Below are 20623 nucleotides of genomic sequence, written 5' to 3' on the forward strand. Positions count from 1 at the left end.
CCTAATCTCCCTAATCGATCTGTCCCAACTAACCCACGCCGCTAGCGGCTCTAGCGCTAAGGCAAATAATAGCGGGGAGAGAGGACATCCCTGGCTGGTGCCCCTCCCCACGGCAAAGTCAGACCTAAAATAAATTATTTACTACGACCCGAGCAAGGGGATCGGAGTACAAAACACGGACCCAGGAAGCAAACTCCGGACCAATGCCCAACTTGTTCAAGACGGCAAAGAGAAGGCCACTCGACTCTATTAAAAGCCATGGTGGCATCCAGGGACACCAGGACCGTCGGCTCATGTATTTTTGATGCCCCACCCAGGACCCCGTGCAATCTGCGCAAGTTAAGTGCCGTATTGCGGCGAGGCATAAAACCTGACTGATCCAGATGGATCAGTGTCGAGATGACCTTAATCAGCCGAGTCGCGAGCAACTTTGTTAAGACCTTCGGTTCGGCATTCAGTAGGGAGATCGGCCGGTATGAAGAACATTCCGTCTTCGGTTTGCCCTCCTTGTGCAGGACTACGATATTCGCAATACGCTGATCGTACGGAAGCCGGCCCCTCTCCCTGCTCTCGCTAAACATATCCTTGACAAAATGAGCCAGTTTGTTTGCATTCACTTTATAAAGCTCTATGGGGAGCCCATTGGGGCCAGAGGCCTTTCCAGAGTGAACCTCTCTAATGGCCTGTGCCACTTCGTCGTTCGTAAATGGAGAGTCTAGGTAATCCCTGTTCTCATCGGAGAGAGTGGGCATTGGAATATCTCGAATCATCTCTGCATTTTTGGACTCCGTGTACCTGCTTTCGGCCGCCTACACCGCCGTGTAGTAGCCAGCAAATTCGTCTGCAGTCTGCTGCGGGTCCGTTATTTTATCCGAGCCGACGTGCTGCAGCCCCGGTACCAACCGTGACGCCCATTCCCCTTTTTCCAGCCAGGCTATCAACTTCCCGGCCTTATCGCCATGTTCATACACCCTGCTCTGGGTATCCGCCAGTTGTGTCTTCGCCCTATCCCGAGCCAAGCTCCTATACTCCTCTCTAAGGAGGCGCAGGCGGTGCAATCCCTCCGGGGTGGCGTCAAGCAACACCTCCCGTTCTAACACCAGCAGATCTGCTTCCACTCTGTCAACCTCAGCACGGCCCTCCCTCTTCTTTCCCGCAATGAGCGATAGTAATTCCCCTCTAATGACAGTTTTGTAGGCTTCCCACAGGGAACATTTTGAGGGCACGGTACCCACATTTTCTTGAAAATAACGATCAGCAATACGCACAATCTCCTTTTTAGCTGCAGGGTCCCGCAACCGCCAGGCGCTAATAGGTGCAACTCTAGCCACGTCACGCCCACCAAGGTCTAAACCAGTCCAGACCGGCAAGTGATCTGAGACCCCCCTAGCCAAGTGCCACATCTCCCCGATCCAGACCGCCTGTGCCGCCGGCACCAATACATAATCTATCCTGGAGAGGGACTTGTGTGCTGCCGAAGCATGTGTATATTGAAAATCACGGTGATTTTTAAGCCTCCACCCATCAATCAGACCAGTAGTCTCCACAAAGTCGGTCAACCATCTCCGGGACGGCAACAAAGCCCAAGCCGGATACCTATCCGCTTCACCATTCATAACCGCATTGAAGTCACCACCAACAATCAACACCCCAACAGGCAATGTCAAAAAAATCTTGCACAGGTCCTGAAAAGTATCGGTCTGAAGGGCCGGTGGAACATAGACGGACCTAAAGGTCACAATCCTCCCCTCCCATAGCCCCGAAATCCCAGCATATCTACCCCTATTATCGGTCCATGTGGCCTGGATGGCCAACGGAAAGGAGTTCTTGACCAAGATCCCCACTTCTCTCGACCCAGCTGTGAAACCAGCATGGGCGACCAGTTTGTATCCCCTTTGTGTAGTGCCATGCATCGCTTTCCCATGAGATGAGTCTCCTGCAATAACACCACATCTGGGGAGTGCATCCTGATCAACTGGCCAACCATACCTCTCTTGATCTTGTCCCCAAGTCCATTCACATTCCAACTTAATGCGGAAATCCCAGCCACCCTTTTATCGGAGGACATTACAATACATGACGTTACAGAATCGACTGACGGCACCCAGTGTGAAATAAAACAACATACAATAAAACAAACCCCAAACCCCCCTCAATCCCCCCTCCCTGCACCCCTGCATACAGCTTGCGCTCATCCCCAACTAGCAGTGTGCCTGTCGCCCCCAGCTAATCTACTAAAATCTAAATGTAGAAAACAGAGGAGGGCCTACGAACGGGCCCACCCCCCCTCCTTCCCAAGTCTATGTGGATATTCCTGCACCACAAAGCTCCTCAAGAACGGTATGAACACAGATCTGCAGGAAATCCTATTGCAAGCCCCCGCTGAACCGTCCCCCGAACAACTATCTACAGCCCTCTCCTGACCTCACAATAAACCAAGTCATTGTTCATCGGCTTCCCCTCGTTCGCGGGACTCCTGGTCCGGCCGCTGAACACTATCCAACCAGTCCGCAGCCACGTCAGGATTATCAAAGAACCAGGCTTTCCCATCAAGTTCCACTCGGAGTGCCTGAAACATCATAGCGTACCTCATACCTTTGTCTCTCAGTTTCTTTTTGAGCGACATGAACCTCTGCCTTTGCACCGCCTGAGTGAAGTCCGGGAAGAACAGGAGCGTCGCATTCTCAAATTGCAGGGGATCCGCAGCACGAGCTGCTTGCAGAATAGCGTCCCGGTCACGAACGTTAAGGACTCGAGCAATGATCGGTCTTGGGTTCACCGCAACATGAGGCCTGCCACCCGAGACCCTGTGGGCACGTTCCATCGTTAAAAATGTTCTGAGGCCCTTGGGTTTAAGATGATTGAGAATGAGGTTCTCTTCAAACAGATCCGTTGCCTGCCCCTCTGCCTTCTCCGGCACTCCCAGGATGCCAACATTGTTGCGTCGAGCCCGCCCTTCGTATTCATCAAGCCAACGATCGGTAGACTCCCTTGAAGACCTAAGATCACGCACCTCCTGCTGCAGCTGGTTCACGTCATCAACAAGGCTTGTTGTTTTAACTTCCAGCGATTTAACGTTCTCGTTCGCCTTCGAAAGGTCGGCCCTGATCAGCCCCATTTCTATCGAGACAGTGTCCAGCTTGTTATCAAGAGTCTCCATTTTCTGGCCCAGGGACGTCCGGACCCCCGTGATGGCCGCCATGAGGTCCTTTAATGTCGGTTCCTCCCCCGCAGGATGATCGTCGGAGCCTCCGCCCGGACCCCTCCTCGAGTCAAGCGGTGACCCCTTAGGCAGAGTATACCTGTCCAACTTATTGGACTGCACCTGCCTAGCTCCCCTGGTGGTCTTGTGCAACAGTTTCTCCGACTCTGTCTTCGTCGCCATAGTGCCCCCACTTGATGCATCCGCCGTTGCGCTCCGGGGTTAACAATTGGAAGTGCCCGATGGCACGCGGAACCCAACAGGGGAACGAGGCACCCCACCGCCCCCACACGGAGCGGATACGATCCGAGGACCCAAACCAAGTCTCTCAGCAGCAGCGACAACTGGGGCCAGTATCGTCGCAGGTGCACACAGTGCCCGTCGCTTCAAATCCACCAGCTGGGCGCCACTTTAGGGCGGAGGCAGCAAACCACCCTGTGGCCCCGCCAGCCGGCAACCAGAATGAAGTAGGCCCACCACGGGTGCAGGGCAGCCGAGGATGGAAAGCTGCGTGCCATCAGGGCCCCTTCCTCATAAACAAGGGCCCAGCGTGGTCATCCAGGACACTCCCGAGCACAGGGTAGCACCTCCTCGAGAATTGCAGCACACCGTCAGGGACACACAGCACACCGGATGGGACCCGCTGTCCCCTGTCTCTCACCGGAGTCCAGGCGGGCTGCCGCGTTGGGGGCGTTGGTGGGGGCTTCCACTTAGGCCCTTTGGGCAGGATCACTGCCGGGCCTCATGCCCCAGCCCCAGCAGGCAAGGTGCAGGCCAGCAACCTCGGGGGATCCGGCACCCCGGGCACAGAACAGGGGACCAATCCAATTCGGGGCGATTTTGAGCGCCCCCCGCAGACAGGGGTGCCCAAAGCAGCCAGCGATGCACCGGGGTAAATGCGACCCTCGCAACCTCCGGCCGGGCCGACACTGGTCTGACCCGGCGGTCGATGTTGTTGCGTTGCAGCCGGGGGCCGCAGGCACTCGAGGCCCCGGCTTCCAGCAGCTGCAGGCCGCAATCTTACGAGCGGTGCAGCGCGGTCGCCGGGGCACCAAAAAAGTCCGGGACAGTCCCCACGGGCTCCACTGCAGCTCCCCCACCCGAAGGACAGGTCGGGGGACAGGATCTGTTCAGGATGGTGAGTCGGGTGAGAGAGAGGTCGGCCGGAGCCGATCCTCAAGCGGCCATCTTGGACGCTGGCTCCGCTCCTCCACGCCCATAACTCTATTTATTCCTCTATCAGGATCTATGTACTCACAAAAGTAAGTAAAACATGACTATATGATTCGGTCCCAAAACACACCCAGTGATGGTCCACATTCCAATCGTGATTAGTGTGTTGTAATCTCTTATGACCAAGCGTAATACAAGTCAATATATTGTAACTAAGTAGGCATGCACTATTTTGTTTTTTCAGCTTAGTTCTGCCCTGTAACCCATAGATCAGTCCTAGTGCTAGGAAGTCATCACACCTGCTCAACTGTTCTCGTATCATGATCTAGTATTGTTTTGTGTATAAATGATCAATCTCAAGTTCGTCAGTGGATCTGTTTTTATAAAGAATATAATAAATCAATCTGTATCAAAAAATCCCTCCAGAGCATGGTCGTGCTTGAGTATTTAAACCCGACACAACATGGCGCCTGGTTACCACGCCAGTCCACACACCTAATTGGAGTAATCTCCTGTTAGATGCAAGATTAAGATACAGGTATGAATAATACTGTGTACTATATTTTGTTTAGTTCAGGTTACTGTCTAAACATGAGCTTTTGTCTGATGTGGGTTTTTTGACACAGAACTAACTGTGTACATGTACTGCGGATTGTGTCATGTAAGGCTACTGATTCAGCACACTTTTCTATTCCCTGACGCGGGGAGATTAAGTTCAAAATCGTGCATGCACTGTGATGTTCGTCTGGTTTTTAAAAAATAGGAGTTATAGGCAGATACTCACCGCCTATCAGTCTTTGTTCTTAGGCAACTGATATCCTGGTATATGGGGTTTACTATATTAAAGAGGAGGATCAGTATATGTATGTATGTGTGTATATGTATATTATATATTATAGGTGGGAATTTGACATGTTTATACACTGTATTTAGACACATTGGAGTGATTTCTTTATCGATTGATTTGTTTTATATATTTTTTATTAACAGATCCACTGAAGAACTTGAGAATGATCATTTATACACAACGATACGGTACCAGATTATGATAATATGAGAGCAGGTGTGATGACTTCCTAGCACTAGGACTGACCTATTGGTTATAGGGTAGCACTAAGGTGAAACAATAAAATGGGGCATGCTCACTTTGTTATAATATTTTAACTTGTGTTACGCTTGCTCGCAAGAGATTCCAGCGCACTAATAACGGTTGGAATGTGGACCATTACTGAGTGTGTTTTGGGACCGAATCGTGTTTTACTTACTTTTGTGAGTACATATGTCCTGATAGAGGAATAAATACAGATATGGGCACATTATCTAACTAACATAAATATACTAGCGGTCTCATTCGCAAACGAGTCACACAATAATCAATGTGGTATGGACACAGAGATCATTATAATAAGCACTTGGGTTCTATAGGTGTTGGGGGTTACAGCTCCATGTATATAATGATGAGCTGATGGTTTATATTTATACTGTGGCCCTGATGAATGTAGAGGTTTATGTACCTAATGACAAAACATGTGTTGGCTTCTGAAATTACCAGAGTGACTACAAAGTGTATTAAGAACATCAAATGAAATGTCAAGAACAAAGAAAATAAAAAAACGAAGAAGAAATGTTTTTGTATTCGTATATTCCAGTTTCGAACATTTGGCTGCTCGGGGGTTACATTAATCACAAAAATGTTTAATACTTTATCATAAAATAGACTGTCAACTTCCATGTCATTACATTAATATTTTGTTCCTCTTATTGTTTCACACATTGAGCTATTTCAATCTTTAGGTATTTAAAAGTGATTTTACCAGACAGGGGCATGGGGATAGCAATAAAGATTGGCATATCACTGACTGTCTGGAGAATAGCAAGCAGCCGGATCTGAGCTTGCATTTGAAAAATCAGTGTCCAAGCACCTACTGTCTGAAATAAATTGTTTTAATAGTTTATCCTAAAATAGTCTTATCTCCCATGTCATTACATTAATCATTTTGTACCTCTTATTGGGTAAGGTTTTGTAGTGGCTTTTATTTCTAAACATCGATAGGAATCCCCCGGTCGTAGGTTAATAACACCTGTAACCAACCACCTTTTGTTAAAAGGAAAAAATAGAATTTGAGCTCTGAATTAGGTTTACATGTATGCCTTATTTCTGAAGGGATTAGATTTGATCTTTTTACTGGCCCGTCGTTTGATGGTTCAGCATACCCGAGTGAAGTTTCAGAGCTGTCATGTTACTTTTCTAAATCCCTTAGAATCCAGAGTAATTGATGCACTGTATCAGAGGGAAGCATGGGTGAAGAAAGTAGTAGAACTTAGTGGGTGTCTCTGCAAGCCTTATAGCCCTCCACAACTTGCTTAAATGGTTACTGCGTGGAGACTACGGTGAAGGTTGCCTCCTCAGGATTCCTCTGCGTGAACAAGCTGCATTGGCCACCTCTGCTTACTGCAGAGGACCTGGTGCCTAATGCAATTCCCACTCCGCACAGAGGTGTGCCCAAGAGTGTCAGTGTAAAGTAGAGCTCACAATCAAAATATCAAGCTGCACCGAATGAACTGGGCGAATGCAAATGGTCCCAATAGTCCAAGATAGACAAAAGGGAGTCCTGTGATACTGGAACTGCTCAGTATAATGAATAGGAGTTGAAAATCAACAACAGGTTTAATAAAACAGACGATTAAACAATATATTACAAAGAATTACAAGTTGTTTGTTGGTGGTCATTAAATCAAAGCACTGAATGATAAAGCCTCATAGCTAAACCCTCTTAGCATTAACGTGCCCATATGTTACTTAGTTGTCCTCTTACATGCAAACGTCTGCTGGATAACCATGTTGTTTTCAATTGACTGTTTTGGAAAGGTCACAGTTTGTCTTGTTATAGCATTCTACAAGCTGAGAGCAGAACCGATGTGGACGGAATATGAGATCACGTGTTCTTATGCTAAGATGTTTTCAGTACACTGCTTTCACAAAGCTCCAAGGAAAAGCTGAAGATGTCTTTCGTTCCATGGTTTAGAATTCTTTTGCACTCAAATTAATAATATCTTACTTACACCAGAGGGATGCTGTTTTTACTGGTAGAGGTCTGGGTATTGCAAAACATCAGTCACTGTTGGTATGTCCATATCATTTTAGTAATTATTTGGTATGTTATGACCACGTTGAAACAAAATTGCTCTGTTTTATAAGTGTAAAAGTAAGTCTATGCTTGAATTCACAGTGTTCTCTTAGTTTGCAAAAATGAGTAGTAAAACTTGCATCAGACATAAAATATTTTTTTCCTATTTCCATTCCAAGCAAAGGTGGACAGGTAGCTAGGCGACAAGCTGTAAGAGCTAGGCTTTGTTTTAGGCACTTTATATTGCTTAGCTCTGAGACAAATGGAAAACTTTAAGACTGGATACTAGTGGGTTGGTTGATTCTGACTCTGCGAACCCCCTGCGAAATAACGAGTTTGTTTGTATTGGTTTCTCCGATAATTATCGGATGTTAACTACCTCAACTGTTAAATTTCGGCAGGTCAAGCCTGATGAATTTTTACGTGAGAAAGTCGTACCTATTTAACGCGCCAAAATCTGCATGGAACGGTAAACACCAAAATGCCCATGTTAAACCCCTCAAACTCCTAGTAGGCGTTATTTTTCTCACCCGATAAATAGCATATTCCCTGGTATCCTTATTTTTTAGGTGCGATAAATAACACTTAAACTCATATGCACGCAATGTAGATATACTGAATATACAGGTCTTTTATGCAAAAAGAACTTGCATTTTATTAATATGGGGTTGAACCAAGCTTCCCAGAAGTGCCTTTTCAATGCTTGAATCTTTTTTTCACTGCAGAACTACAAGGACTCTGTTTTTATCAGTCATTCCTCTGTTTTATTTCTTTCCCAGTCTGATTTATGTAATGAAATTGCTGGTGGCGACATTGTCCGCAATATCAATATTTTAGTTAAGTTTCGGTAGTTAGTTGATTTCATAAGAATGATTCCACAGTAGCACTGTGGTACTTTTGGATGTTCGTCACAAAGGTTCCTATGTTAATAAAGGGTTGACTTTCTTTGTTTTTAGACATATGCTGTTTAATCTGTTAAACAATCCTACTGTTTAAGTAGTAAGTGAAAGCGTCTCGAAAGGATCCAAAAATGAGAACTTGACCACAGGTGAAAAACATTACTTTCACGTGGACACTTATAATGGAGCTTATAAAATACTGTTTTTTGAAACACCGCTTGTATGCATTTATGGAATCTAATCACATACTAATTTGCACAATCTTTTTAACTGCACTTTGTAACTCGTTTGTCACTCTTAACTATTCTTACTAACCGGGCGAAAGCAAACCAAAACTCCTGGATGTGTTGACATCTAGCATCTTGGTTAAGAGTGTGGTTCCATCACCAGAAAAATGTTAACCCAGCCCAACTCAAGTTATAGAAAAAAGTGATGTTGTAGCAGCTTTCTTCAACTATTAAAACGTATGCTTTTTTCTTGGTAGGCACATAGCTACATTTCTATCCTGCCTCAAGTTTGTAGCACTTGCACTGATAATAACGGGACACAACCCATTTCCCCTTTTTGGAGTGGATACCCCGAGAATCTGGACATGGAGCCAAGAAAATAAGGTAAGCGCAGCAGACAACCCTTGTTTGGTGGTGGGTGCACATACAGAAGTATTTCGCCTAACGTTTTTTCATTTAGCACTTATACCCACGTGCTTATAGAATCCCAGCTACCATGAAGTTAACGTCTTCGGATTTTCTTATTTCTCAAAAGTACATAAATGACTACTATGAACCCATTTTCTTGTTCTTATCTCAGGTCAGACTTAGAATACAGACAGTCCTGCCGGATGGCAAATTGTAGCAATTAGAAGTGGGACAGAGGTGGAAAAGGAAGTGCTTCCGGGCATTAGTGCGGTAGCTCTGCAGCATGCAACACCTAAATATGTGCGAGTTTATGGGTATTTACACACATTTTGCAGTTTCCCATCCTACAATTGCACACAATCTGGATTAATTGCCTTTACAGGGTGAGAAAGGAAAGGGTACACATGCATATTAGATGAAGGAACACGCTAAGGGGGTACTCGGTGGGTATTTATGGCATTTTGAATAGCACTCATCCCGTTGCATTGTAGTCCCTGCAGAGCAATTTGTTGTGGATATTTGAAAAGAGCTCATGGGCTGAAGAAAGAGATATCCTTGCAAACTTTCCTTCTGTCAGTGTTGGCAGGAGTATCATCCCTTCGATACATCCTGTTCATTAGACACGTGCTGCTACTGTTTTTCCTGATACAGCAAACATGCCTTCGTGGTACTTGCAAGACTGAGATTCATATATTTATGCTTTTTAGGTCTCGCCTGGCAAACGCAGCGCGAAAGCGCTGTCGCCAGCGAGAGCTATTGTTGCTGACTTGCCTCAGGAGATGGGCACGCGCAGAGCGATTGGCGCCTGTGAACGCGCACGATGTGCATATCTCCTGTCCCCCTTCCGTCCTCACCAGCCTCATGTAATGTATGGTTTTTTTAAATGCGCACGCGCGCTTTACATGTGCATGCTGCCTCACCCCACTTACCAGCTCTTGTAGGGACTCTATGCTGCTCCTCTGCTGGTCTCTGTCTTCCCTGGGCTCCGCAGCACTCTTCAAGTACGGCGACGCCACTGGGCACGAGCCGCAGGCCACGCTGATACGCACGCTCACGGCGTGGCTGCAACGCGCATGGCGCGGTTTCACTTTCTTTTGTTAGTTTCGATAACGCGATGTTGGCAATGTCGATCTCTGCTGCGGGGGGAGGTAGGCACTCCTCGCATTAGTAAGCGACAGCTTGGTGGGGAGGGGGATAGTCACGGGAAAGTTAGCAGAAAGCACGAGGTCAATGACGTGGGTGGTGTCTCCTGAGAACCTGCTCCGTCAACCTCGAGACTGCATACCACAGAGCAAGAATGCACCTACAGCAGATTAGGGGGTATTTTGCCCTCAGCTCACTATGAACACAGAAAGTCACACAGTATGGAAGGTTAGATACAACTAGGCACATGATTTAATGACTCCCCTTGGCACGTGTACCTTATAGTGCTTCATACTTCTTTGTGACTTCAAGCACTTTATCATCTAAGTAACCCGTTATGAGGAGCATGTGCCAGCCTTGGCTCCTCTGTGAGGGATGCAGCACAACAAGAGCACTGTTCACAGGAGGCAGAAGGTACTGCGAGAGACGAGCCCAGAGGCGGCACCTGCACACCCCAGTGCCACCATCCAGCATGGTGAAGACAAAGTCCGTGCCTGCCCAGCACTGGCACGGACATGTTGCACATTAAAAAGTTACTGTGCAATGAAACAAGTCTGCAGCATGCAGAGGCCGGGCAGGGGTGGTGCGGACCATGCTGGCCAGATGCTAGTGCGGCTTGTGCCTGGAGGGGTGGGGATGGAAGCCCGGGACATGCTACAGCCGCTGCTTTGCATCTCTATAGAGGGGGCACACAATGGCTGGGGGCTGTGCCTGGATTGTGGCAGCCCTCAGACAATAGGCCCCTTCTCTGCCCGGCAGCAGCGCTGTCCATCTGCCACTGGCCCGGGTGGGGTCCCGGGCGAGGGCAGCTGCCCGCCCCCTGCAATCTGTTCCAGAGCTGGAGGTCTCTGCCTGGAGCATGCTGCTGTATGGGGGCAGGGGGTGGGGGCTTCTTCGTATGAGGCATGTGAGCGCCCTGCCCCCCCACCCCCTCCGTCCATGCCTAATATTCTTGTTTTGTTTCCTAAGCCTTACTGGATGGGCAGGACGTGGCTGTGCGCAGTGATTTGCACAGCAGGCGCGTTACCTGCCTCTGGACAGCTGTTCAGCGGAGTGTGCCTTGTGGGCACCGGCCCCTCCTGTTGCTGAAGGCCTGTAGGCCAGGACCTCACTCCGTATGTGCGAGGTGCGCCCCAACGAGATTGTGCCCTCCACTCTCCAACCATAATGCCCCCTTCACAACTTACCTGCATGTGACATAGGAGTGTGGGGGTAAACATTGTGCATTGTGAAAAATCAAGTAGAAACTTTAAAGGTCGTCCCCTACCTAGCACATGCTGATGTCTCCGAGGGGACAGTGTTGCTAATGCTGTGACTGTTTCACCAAAAGCGAGGCCGCGGGGATTCACGAGGACGTGCACACCGAGGTAGGCACTCCTCACTTTTCTAAGCGACAGCTTTTTGGGGTGGGGAGGGGGATAGTCACGGGAAAGTTAGCAGAAAGCATGAGGTCAATGACGTGGGTGATGTTTCCCGAGACAACCTGCTCCGTCAACCTCGAGACTGCATACCACAGAGCAAGAAGGCGCCTAGCATGGGTTCAGAGACACTGTGTGAGAGGGCGGCAGCGGCTAGGAAATGATCGGATCCAGGGACGTGATATTTGCAGCAGGGCCAGGCAAGCTGTGAAAAAAGTTAGGTACTCGAGAAACATTTCTAAGGTCAAATGGTTGGACGCTGCCTGTGACCTTTAAGAATAAAGTAACCTGAGGGTTACCTGAAAGTTCTGCAGACCGCAGAACTTTCAGGTAACCCTCAGTCATCCGCCTTAAAGGGAATATAAATGTGCTCTGTCCGTTCCCAGTACAAGCCAGTAGCACTGCATATATTGTGGCATAGGTGGTCTGTTGGAGGCCCGAGCCCCGACAATTTGTGTAAATTGAGGGGTAGCTCGGTTTTATGAATCTTTCAGCTGTATGCTAAATTTATCCGCAGGGATGACGCTGTCCTGTTAATCTTTAGCCTTAATGATGTGGATAAGGCTAAACCGGAGGGATATCTCTGCTGTCAAAAGCCTGAGTTTTTAAGGTTTGTTTTCAGAGGGGATATTCAGCTGCCAAAGAATAACAAGCATTTACAATGCAAAGGTCTTGGCATTATTAAAGGTACAGCTATTGGCATTTCTCATGACATTTTTTTTTTAAAATCATAAATAAATGGCATTGTCATTTACATTGCCAATAGCTTAATCGTTAAATAAATGACATTGTCATTTACAATGCCTATAGCTTAATCGCTCGCAAATGCATGACCTATTGCATTTACACCCACACAGAGCCACAGACACACCCAGAGCCACACACACACACACCCAGAGCCACACACACACACACACACACACAGGAGAGCAAGATCAGCGAGGGGGCAGGGCAGCAAGCACAGCCAGGGGGCAGGGGAGCAAGCACAGCCAGGGGGCAGGGGAGCAAGCACAGCCAGGGGGCAGGGGAGCAAGCACAGCCAGGGGGCAGGGGAGCAAGCACAGCCAGGGGGCAGGGGAGCAAGCACAGCGAGGGGGCAGGGGAGCAAGCACAGCGAGGGGGCAGGGGAGCAAGCACAGCCAGGGGGCAGGGGAGCAAGCACAGCCAGGGAAGCAAGCACAGCCAGGGGGCAGGGAAGCAAGCACAGCCAGGGAAGCAAGCACAGCCAGGGGGCAGGGAAGCAAGCACAGCCAGGGGGCAGGGGAGCAAGCACAGCCAGGGGGCAGGGGAGCAAGCACAGCCAGGGGGCAGGGGAGCAAGCACAGCCAGGGGGCAGGGGAGCAAGCACAGCCAGGGGGCAGGGGAGCAAGCACAGCCAGGGGGCAGGGGAGCAAGCACAGCCAGGGGGCAGGGGAGCAAGCACAGCCAGGGGGCAGGGGAGCAAGCACATCCAGGGGGCAGGGGGGAAGCACAGCCAGGGGGCAGGGAAGCAAGCACAGCGAGGGGGCAGGTATGCAGGTAATTTGTGTCACGGAAACGTGCAGATTACTGAAACAGACATGGTTAATGAGTTTAGTCACTCTTCTGGCAGCTGATGGCTGATTTACTTTACTCGGAGTAAAGTAAAAAGAAAACTAAGTTCACTCCTCCAGCAGGCCGGTTCTAGCAGTCTCAGAGGAGGCAGACGAAAGAAACCATAATCGCCGCTCACCGCGCTGGTTACAGGGATCCAATTACAAAGGAGCTGGGAACACGTGGGGAAGAGAAGTCTTTAAGGCGTCCTCGCGTTTAACCAATGTTCCTCTTTTCCCGATATATTGTGGCGTTTGGGAGTGTGTAATACAGATTTGTGGCATTAACAATAGGCAGAGCACAAAAAAGAAATACACATGCGAAACACGTTTTCTTCCAGCACTGGAGAGCCGAGGGGAGGGGCGGACGGACCGAGGCCCCACTCTACACCCGTGTAGATGCCAGGGCTGAGGGTATCGGGGGTGGGCGCTGGGGCTGGTGTTCTAAACAGCATTTTTTCTCTCTGCCCGGCTTCACTGTACATCCGAGAGGGGAGGGGCGAGGGGGGTAAGGCAGCTTTCTGTTCCTGATCAGGTGTGCCGGGGCGCCCGTCTCTGGAGCTCGGGGTGCCGGTGGGTGCTGGGGGGCGAAGAGGGAGCTGAACATGGAACAGGGGGGCAAAGAGCGAGCAGGACGAGAAACGGGGGGGGTGAGGGGGGCGAGCAGAACGATCAACAGGGATGGCAGAAAAGCAAGCACTCACCGGCTGGGTCGAGGACTCTGCGACTTCTTGAGGCGGTCGGGGCGAAATGGCATAAGAAAAGCGCTGCCATTTTCGGATTCGGGGGCGTGGTTTTTGAAGTTGAGTGATGGATGATGTCACGGTGAGAGAGCACGCAAAAAACACGCCCCCGAATCCGAAAAAGACTGGGCTTAAAGGGAGTGACGCCCCTCTCCTCCAATGGCTGGCCAGCATTTACGAGGCCAGCCAACGGAGAAGAGGGGCGGGTTCATGCCCCCTCTAAGAAACATTAAATCTCGGAGCTCCGCCCACACTGCTACGCAGTGCGACGCAGTCCTCGACCTAAAAACTGTAAAGAGGTAGAAAATATCTGAAGCGTACCATGTACTTACTGTTTGTCTAACGCGAGGGATAGCTGTGCTGCCTGAGGGCTCGGTTCATGAACTTTGGAAAATCCAACGCGCGTTTAAGATGTGTGCCTCTAGAATATATCATGGGAACTTTGAAGTATGTTTTATCCGTAATTTGTTGTCGTAAAATGGTGTCATTAGTCTACCGAACAACCCCTGCATCCTCCTCCCTGCAGCACGTGTTTTCTCATTGCTAAAGTCATCGGTCATTTCACATTGTGTGAGACAGGTGGGGAACATTAATCTAGAGAACGAACCGTGCAAACAGGCATGATGACATCCATTCTCTCTGAGAGTCCATGACTCATATGAGTGAAGACATTGCGACTGTGTGAAAATGGCATCTCTGCAGTGCTTTATCTAGTCTGTGAGCACTATTTATTTATTTCCCCCTTTTCTAACTACGATGTGCTTTCCTAAAAGCTTCTCTATACATATAATTTGCCAGCGCTCAGCTTTAACTATAGTGGCCGCGCTTCTGTAATTTAGTTTGCCAGCGCAGTCTGCTTTAACTCTAGCAGACGTGCTTCTTTATTTCTTTTATTTTTCATCGCGGTCAGCTTTAGCTTTAGCAGCCGCGCTACGAAACCTTTAATGTTTTTATTTTAGGGTGAGAGTGCTCCATACCACTTTAATGGTGTCAACGCCCGATCTTTAGATGTTTCTTGCTTGATTCAGGTTACAGCAAGCCAGGTCTAAAGAAAAGGAAAAGACTGCCATTAAAATGAAAACACAGCATGGGGCGCTTTTACTAAAAAAAAAAAAAAAAAACGAATGTTTTTTTGGTGGATAAGAGTCCCATGCTGTGCTTTCACTTTAATGGTGGCCGCGCTCCTTTCTTTAGATGTGGCTCGCTGTAACCTGAATATGACCAGCAGCGTCTAAAGAAAAGGGTGTGGAACTAGTAAAGTGGCCTCACATTTGCTAGAGTTTAAGCTTTTGGCGTTATAAATGGCACTGCCTTTTATATGTGTGTTGCTTTTCAAAGCACATAAATAAAAGGCATGGTCCTTTACAATGCCAATAGGTTAAACTTGCGCAAATGTGAGACCTATTGCATTGCAAATGCTTGTTTAGTAAACCTGGCCATTCATTACGAAGGATTAACCATGATTGAAGCACACACACTCAATACGCTTTTTATCCATCATATGGTACAAAGATCCCCCTACTATTTGCCCGATCTCTGAGTACTTAACGGTCAAGGGAAATTCTTTCTAAACCTTGAATAAATTGTCCTTGCTGACTTCAATATCTTTAATATAATTTTAACGGCTTTACAGTACGGGTTCCTTATTTTCCGGAAGCTCTATTTAAAAAAATATATGTATATGGAGTAAAAAGGCAGCTGACCCTAGAATAAGTGACATGAAATAGCACTTTCTTGCATAGTTTTGGACAACTAGACAGTATGACTAGTTGTTACTAAGTTATACAAATAAGCACATTACTTATAAAGCCTATTGTCACATTTCTATTCAGTTATTTTACTTTATTGGCGTGTACCAGCACTGCTCACTTTTGTTGTAGCAAAAATTCAGCCGTGCCTTTACACCTCTAACCCCCCCTTCCCCTCCCCATCCCCCTAAAATCTTATTAGGCTATTTATGACTGTTTATTGAATACTCTCCTGATTTGTTTTCAGATCTTTTCATGCCTGATGACTTTCTTCTTGAGTAACATGTTAGAAAGCCAGTGCCTATCCACAGGGGCTTTTGAAATAACATTAAATGGTAAGTTGCTTTTACTTGTCAAGGTCATCATTTTTATGTTCCTAGCCAATGTTTTATCTGAAAACGGCAGTGCTTTAGTGGAAATTATAAAATGTTAATTGTTAGTGTCCATATGTAGTACTTGACCCAGTTGCATCGCCACAATGCCATAATGGATGATCTTGCTATGTGTGGTGTCTAGATTGTATCCTTGTAGCATGACCTCTGTAGAAAGTATCTGGTTTTGTATGCGAGGGCCAGAGGGATGCATTATTTGTGTTGCATTTTCTTTGGTGTCTTCCTAAGGTGCGCAAGTGACACAGAAGATTGTAAACTAAAAAGAGATGGATAGGCGAGCAACACAAGGATATTTATGGAGATTGCGTAGTAATTCATTTTGGAAATCCATGCACTATTGAGCATATCTTAGCAACTGAATATGGACGGAATAGGGGGGGGGGCACTATTCTGTTACCTTTAGGTTCTTTTTATCCCCCGATAAGGTCACATCAGCAAGACTTTTCCTACCAGACGAGAAGGAGATTCCCCCCAAAAAGAACAGCATTCCCGAATCCAGGCAACCTGCTGCATAATTTCCCAATTTTCAATATTCCATCAGGTAATGGGTTCAGTCCCCTTGAGGGAGTAGACTGACTGAAGGGTCACAACCCAACCACTGAAGAGGGAATAGCCCCACTAACAACTGATCTAGAGAGGCAGGGCAGCCCTTTTGTGACAGATTCGGAGTTTGAAGACGGATTGGCCAGAGGGAGCATGAGCGGCTCCCGAAGCCCAGGACTGCCTCCTCTCCGGGTCTGGCTACTGTGAAAACTCTGACCAAATAGTGGATCTAGAGCTAAAGTTCCCGAATGTCATTAGATTAGCAAACGTCCTCCCGAATCAGTTGGGACTGGTGCCCCAAAATGGGAATTCATCGCCCACTGAGGTAACGAGGGTTTTGTCCTGGAACATTGCAGGTTTGAATAGCAAATTAGACGATCCCGAATGGGGAATCTTTATTGAACACTTTGAAATCTGCATGTTGCAGGAAACCTGGGCAAGAAGAGAGGTTCCCAGGTTGGGCTATGCTAGTTTTAACATTCCAGCAACTTCGGGGGAACAGGGAGACCATCCGGGGGCCTGACAACTTGGGTGGGATCACCTCATTTGGGGTGTTCAGCAGTCCAAATTGACACAGGGTCCAGTGACATTCTAAGTGTCCTGTTGCAGTTTGCTACAAAACCCCCTGTTGTCCTAATTAATGTATACTTACGACCAACCCCTAAGGGCAGTGAATCTAATACAGTGGAAGAGCTAACTACTTTTCTAGGCTCTATAGACACTGATCAAATGATTATAGTCGGTGGGGATTTTAACTGCCAGTTGGAGCCGCTAGAGGGGTTATCCCTGGATAGCTTATTTGATGAGGACCACTTCTTAAAAATCCCAGAATCAAGATGTCCCAAAATAAAACAAATGAACCCCACTGGTTATCCAGATGAGTTCTCACATTGAGACACTCCCTTCGAGCTTGTAATGTAAATGTAAATGTGTTTGTATTTATATAGTGCACTTCTACCCAGAGGTCTTGTAGAGCTGTATTCATACCGCTGTGGAACCCATCCTGGCTTTCCTGTGATAGGTCCGAACCTGCCATCTGGGCTCCATATTTGTGGATGCTTTTTAGTGCAATCATACAAGGCATGAAGATCCCTCCTAACTATAGACCCATAAGTCTAACAGACATTTCTCAGAACGTTTTTGCACGGGTCCTTCTCTATAGATTGCAGTCTTGGGTGGAAGAGAAGAGGGTTCTGTCCGACCTGCAGGCTGGGTTCAGGGAAAAATTATCGACCCTGGACCAAGTACTGAGACTACAACTGCTGTATTGCAAGACCGTAAGCATGCAGGGGAGCAGCCTCTTCTAGATCTTTGTAGATTTGAGATCTGCATTCGATCTAGTTCCCAGGGAGAAATTATGGCTAGTCGTGGGTGAGATGGGGGTCCCCGAATATTTAATCTGACTTTTTAAACGCTTTCATAAATGCAACTACGCGCAAGTTAGGTATGGCAAGGATGGCAATCTCTCAGCACCTATACCTATTGACCGCGGTGTATGCCAGGGGTGCGTGCTCGCGCCAACCTTATTTAGCCTTTACATTAATGCAGGGCTCGACAAATCCACTCGACCGCTCGCATTTGCGAGGTAAATGTTATGAGGTCGAGTTATTTTTAGGTCCTACTCGCCCTTTCTGGCGAGTAGGAACACATACTAACTTTTGTCCTCTGTTTTTGAAAACGGAGCAAATGTGACCTGATAACCAGATTTGAAGGCCTTTTTATTGCTCACAAAGCAAATGAGCAATAAAGATGCCTTTAAATCTTATCTTGTCACATTTGCTCCGCTTTCAAAGATGGAGGTCAAGTAGGTTACTGTTAGGTCGAGGAGTTTTTTTTAAGTACTAGACCTACAGGACTAGTACCATTTTTCAGATTTCTCGAGCCCTGATTAATGGCTTGATTGACGCCCTGTTAGCAGAAAAAGATCTTGATGCACCCAAGTTAGCCTCCCGTAGAATTTCGGCAATGATGTTTGCCGATGACACCCTATTGGTTGCTAAATCGCCTATGGAAATACAAAAGGGTTTTGGATAAATTTGAGAAGTTATGTAGCGATAGAGGCTTAGAAATAAACCTACAGAAAACAACATTTATGGCATTAAATTGCCCAAAAGGCACACGTCCTAACCCGTCCCTTAATGGCAAACCCCTTGAGAGAGTGTCATCCTTTGTGTATTTAGGCATTACAGTTTCCGAATCTATGGAATGGAGGCCCCATATCAAAAAATCCACGCTAAAACTAGCACAATCTTAAGGTGGCATCTTGAGGGTTTTTAACAAGTCTAGTAAAAGAACCATTAGCCCAGCAATTGAAATCTACAGTGCGCAGGCGAGAGGTGGGGCTTCAAGAGGACCACGTTCCGGCTCCTCACCCACGCACACAAGTCTCTCCACAACCTGGGCCCCAAGTACCTCAACGACTGCCTGACCTTCTACACGCCCACCCGCCAGCTACGGTCCACCAGCCTCGCCCTCGCAGCCGTACCACGCATCCGAAGAGCCACCGCCGGAGGAAGATCCTTCTCTTACCTGGCTGCCAAGACTTGGAACTCCCTCCCCATCCACCTTCGGCTGACCCAGGACCATCTCGCCTTCAGGAAACAACTCAAGACCTGGCTGTTCGAGCAGTAGCATACCCCTCCCCCCCAAGCGCCTTGAGACCCTCCCGGGTGAGTAGTGCGCTATACAAATGGCATGATTGATTGATTGATTATATGGTGCAGAGCTTTGGGGCCACCTTAACCTGAAGAAGCTGACACAGGTGGAAAACCAATATCTAAGACAACTATTCATACTGCCACGTAGCACCCCGCTGGTCCCGCTACGTCTCGACACAGGCATACCCCCAATAGCTGAAGTAGCGAGCCTTAAACCCATAATGTACTGGCGTCGCCTGTGGACAACCCCCGAACTTACATCGTACAGGGAGGAACTGGTAGAAGTACTTAGGTCACGTGGTGCTGTAAAGATCCTGTGGCTCGTACATATTAAATCTTTACTAACCAGTATGGGTCTAGGGAATTGCTGGTCAGATCCTGAGTCAGCCTGTTTGCTAACATCTAAGGACTATGTGAAGGCACGCTACAAAGAGTATAGACTGACTCAATTACACACCCTTACCAGAACTGGGAAACTTTCTAGTGGGTTCCTGGAAATAAAAGATATTCCTTGCTTCGAGGCGACAATTGATCTCATAAATCCACCAGCAGCTAGGAAGCTCTATTTGCAATATAGATATGGGGTGCTTCCACTCCGCTGCTTCACATCCAAGTGGAGAGACCAACAAATGATCCAGTGCCCAGCATCTGAGCACCCTGAAGAAACTGAGCTCCATGTCTTTTTTAGCTGCCCAGGCTATAAGAGAGCAAGGAAACGTTGGTTGGTCCAGATGTGCAGGAATCTGGGCAATAGGCGCTGTCTCGAAGTTTTCAGGATACTGAAAACCGATTCGAGTATCCCAATAGTATACTCGGTTGCAGGTTTCCTGTTCTCAATGTGGTGTACTAGAAGGGTCTATTTGAGCTCCAGAAATGCTGCACCGACAGCCCTTTCCTGAAGTACTAATGTCAGTAGAAATAGCTCTTTAGTTGTCATGATTATCTTGTAAAGCTTTTAATTCAATAGCTTCTGCTTTTTATATTTGCCCTTTTTTAGCTAATTTATGTATTTATTGCACTACGCACTATCCGGAAATAGTTTTGTAAGTCTTGCCTATCCTCATATCCCAAAAAACCCAATGTATCCTTAAAATGAAATCATGTGTATAATTACCACCGGTCTTTTACTTTTTTAATCACGATTGTCAGCATGATGCATTTTAATTCTTTTTTGTTATGTAAATTCTTGCTGTGTGCTGTACTTTCTAGGTCATTTTGACTGAAAGAAAGTCTCTTTGAATTTAATTGAATTAAAAAGAGATGTGCTTGCTGGTTTCCGCTGACCTCCATTGTTTGTGTTTTCATTGTCAACTTACAGGACCAGCCTATCTTGTGGGGTAATCTTGGTGGGAGGCAGGTGCTGGGGAACAA

The 20623-nt window shown here is 47.4% G+C and overlaps 1 pseudogene across 1 annotated transcript in view; it reads left to right on the forward strand.

The window, feature by feature from the left end:
* The window catches only part of LOC144829315 (selenoprotein T2-like), a 60701-nt pseudogene that overhangs the window by 21702 nt on the left and 18376 nt on the right, over positions 1–20623 (forward strand). Inside the window, exons 3-4 of the transcript XR_013610632.1 lie at positions 8887–9013; positions 15908–15995. The product of XR_013610632.1 is annotated as a selenoprotein T2-like (transcript). The remainder of the gene's footprint in view (positions 1–8886; positions 9014–15907; positions 15996–20623) is intronic.

The sequence above is a fragment of the Lissotriton helveticus genome, chromosome 4_1 (assembly GCF_964261635.1).
Source record: "Lissotriton helveticus chromosome 4_1, aLisHel1.1, whole genome shotgun sequence".
Classification (NCBI taxonomy): Eukaryota; Metazoa; Chordata; class Amphibia; order Caudata; family Salamandridae; genus Lissotriton; species Lissotriton helveticus.